Source organism: Prinia subflava, chromosome 4 (assembly GCF_021018805.1).
Source record: "Prinia subflava isolate CZ2003 ecotype Zambia chromosome 4, Cam_Psub_1.2, whole genome shotgun sequence".
NCBI classification, from domain to species: Eukaryota; Metazoa; Chordata; class Aves; order Passeriformes; family Cisticolidae; genus Prinia; species Prinia subflava.
The window spans coordinates 48,052,123-48,055,847 of record NC_086250.1 but is presented as its reverse complement, the minus strand read 5'-3'; positions in this window follow the sequence as shown (position 1 = coordinate 48,055,847).

The following is a 3,725-nucleotide window of genomic DNA, read 5'->3' as shown; positions in this document are numbered from 1 at the left end:
CATTGACTGTCAGCTATGCTCAGGATCCATGGTCAATAACCTCCAATTCCACCAAAGCATTTTCACTATTAAAGAGTTTATTCTTTGTTAGAACCAAAGCAAGATTTCCACAGCAGCATCTTTTATTAAAAGATTACATATGAAGTTGAGCCTTCATATAAGTAATTAAACTATGCAGGACCATTATATTTGGATCATTAAATACCTATATGAATATGAGTTCTGAAGCACATCAAGTTAAAATGAAGTACAGCTGTTGCGTCTTAGTAGGATATGAAGAAGCAATGCTTCATGTCTCTGTAGTACTTAAACCCACCATTTACTTGCTTTAATTTCTTTTGCATTAAAGCTTCATATTTTTTCTGGGAATTTTTTTTCTAAGATTCTGTGTGGTACATAACAACACAAGTAACAATATAAAACCCAATTCAGTATCTTGGTGCTGATAATGCAGTTGATACTCTGCAGGTGTAATTAGCCAATGATCTAAGCAACACATCTGTTGATAGTTTAACACATTTTTCCAAAATTTTAATTCATTATTTTGACATAGATCTTCAGGAGTACTACCCCTGTTTGAAAGATGTAAGGCTTTGACTTCAGTAGCATCATGTAACTTCCAGGATGTAACTGCATAGCAGAATAGATGTGCTGTTTCCAGCCTTTAAAGAATGAAGGTCATAACCAGAGGTCCCTTACTGATCACTCACATGCACAAAAGTTTTTATGTTTTGCAAATGAGGACTGTGTAACAACCAAGAATTTCACTGAACTGTTATTCTGGGCAAAGCATTTGAGTGACATTTTTCGTCAGAATTGCTTGAACGTATCTACAGAGCATTAAATAAATTTTACAAAGGAATGCTATAACTGTGTGGAGCATGTCTGAATTAGATTTACTGCTTTTTTTTCCTATGGCTTGCAACCTAGAGTTAATCAAACACCAAGAGAAAACACTGGGCACGACCCTGCTTTATAGTGAGGCTGCTTTGTCTGGTTTGGGTGAGGCAGAAACAACTAGTATCCATCCTAAGAAGAGCCAAACTGCTGTGCAGCAGATCTGTGGGGCAGAAACATGAACATCTTTGCTGCTCCAGCACTGCGCATGTCCCACACAAAATCAAGCCCAAATTTTGTCCAGAAGGAAAAGAATGGATGGATTATGATGTTCTTTAGACATTTCCCAGAGGATGGTCACAGATGCTGTCACAGGTAGGATATTAAAAGAAGCACCAAGACTCCATAATGTTGCTGAAACCACAGAAATTAAGAAGAGAAGAGTTGTTTTAAAGCTCTGTTTGTTTCACTTTTTTTACTGTCACTGTGGAATACCATAGCTGTGAAAGTCTTAGTGGCAATATATGGCTGAAGTTATGCAATAGCAAAATTATTTAGTTGTTAGCTTAGCTCTGAAATAAATGTTTTCAAGTCTATGTAAAATTTATTCACAAGTTTTGGGATGATACACTGCCACCGGAGACACCTTGGCATGCCTGTTCTGCAGGGGAATAAACCTTTGAAACATTTTCATTTAGTAATGCATTCAGTGGGGTGAGCAAGTATATGTGTAATCTATTGGTGATATTTGTTTTGATGGCTGAATACTTTGACAACTTTTGACAGCAGTCCATGAATGAGTTATAGCGATGTACTAGAGGCATGAAGGAGCTACATGGAAGGCTGTGTCCAGATGTTCAAAGGTATATATGAGGAAAATATTCATTGAGATAAAGAAATTAATTCAATGGGCATTAGGAGATGAATCCAATAAAAAGCTTAGGCTTAGACTTAAAGCAGGATTGAAGTTAAATCAGTGTAAGTCCAAAATAATGATTGCAGACCTTCCTTTATCTGGAGACAACAAATGCTGAACGAGCCTATCCTTTTCATGATGTTTATACATACTTCTCCAAAAGGCACAACCCTGCCTTACTTCTAGTAGCTCACCTCCTGCAGTGTGACAGGTCCCTGGTCTGAGCAGATCAGATTTTCAGCTTCACTGGGATGGAGACAGCAGGAATTGCTTTACTTCCCAGCATGGGGGAAACTCTGAAATAATATCTAATATATTCTGACAGAATCAAGGTCCTCAGATAGAGGGATAAAAACTGAAGAAAGCATCCTACACCTGTCCTGCTGAAAGTGTCACAATGCAGTCGAGTACCAGATTCCTCAAGTGAGATATATCAAAGACATTGGACACTTTTCAATCTTCCAATTGAAACAACCATGTCAGAAATTAGAATCTTTAGATTCAGTTAGCAGCTAAAAGCACTTACAATCTAATTTACCACATAGCTCCTTAAAGCAAAATTCATAAACTTCAGAGCAAGGACCAAAGTCCAGGTTCCTGACCAGTTAGGTAAAAGCTCTACACACTAAGTCACAGGATTCAAACCCGTGTTTGAATATCTTCAGTTTCACCAAACCCAGGCCTTTCATCCAGCAGAATGTACTTTAACCATTGGAGGAGTATTATTATGAGGAGGACTGTGGTCACCAGGGTTTGGCAGTACCACCATATATAGATGGGTTCCTACTTTCTCAACTTCCTTAAACTGAAAGTGGTTCTCTGCACAGAGCAATAGATACTTTTTTTTCTTCTTTATGAGGCTAGAGACTCATTTGATACTCCCATCACAGAGGAGTTTTCCCACAACTTGTAATGTCCATTTTTTAGAGAGGTCTTAATCTGACAGAGTCTAAATCCCTAAGCACCTGAGATAGGTAAAAAGTTTAAATTTCTTGGACATGCCTTAAGCAGAGATGAACAGTTCAGTCACCATAGAACTAGAAAAGCCTAGTTGTGGTTTGTTTTTTTTGTTATTATTGTTGAATCTTGGGGATTCTAAGCAGTATGCATTTTAAGGACCCTTTAAAGCACAGACATCCTTGAACCACACATTTGTGTGGTAGTTGTCTGTATGTAATCTGCAAGATGAAAATTTTGTTCCTTGTGCATTTCAACCCAAAATATTTGGTTTATTGTCAAAGGCTCAGCTCAGCTGATTAAAGAGCAAGAAAAGGGTTTAGGAATGATTGATGGCTCAAGACCATGCATGGAAGAAAGACAGTGAATTGAATCAGTCTCTGGACAATGGCAGGAAAATGTTACAGACAGCTCAGGAGAGTCAATATGACCTAAAAAAAAAAAAAAAAAAAAAAAAAAAACCAAAAAGCAAGGGATAAACAGAGAGAATCTATTAATTCAGAGATTCATTAAAAATTATTGGGCTTTTAATGTGTGTCATAATATATTTTAAAGAATTCCCAAATATCAGCTAACATTTAGCTAAATTACTTCAATCTCTACAGAAAGTGTGCTTTAAACAGCTGTATTCCTGTGTCCAACAGGTTAAACATCTGGGTTTGCCATTTTAACACGTACAGTCATTCAGAGTTGGAATTTAGGGTAAATATTTGAGTGGCAAAATAATCATATTTCATCTACACACAAGTGGAATACTGTTAGCATTTCTCAGATTTGGGTTGGGATTTTATGTTCTATATTTAAAATATTTAATCGGCATATCATACCTTATGATTGCAAAACAGGACTCTAGACTGATCTGTGAGCACAGGTGCCCGAACTTTAAAGTATGTATGTGCTTAAAACAACAAAGCAAGTAATTTTATCTCTTTTTATTTATCATTTGATAAGCTATCTTCAAAAAATCCTCTTACTTTTGTTTCTAGTATGGAAGAAACACCTTTATAACATTAGC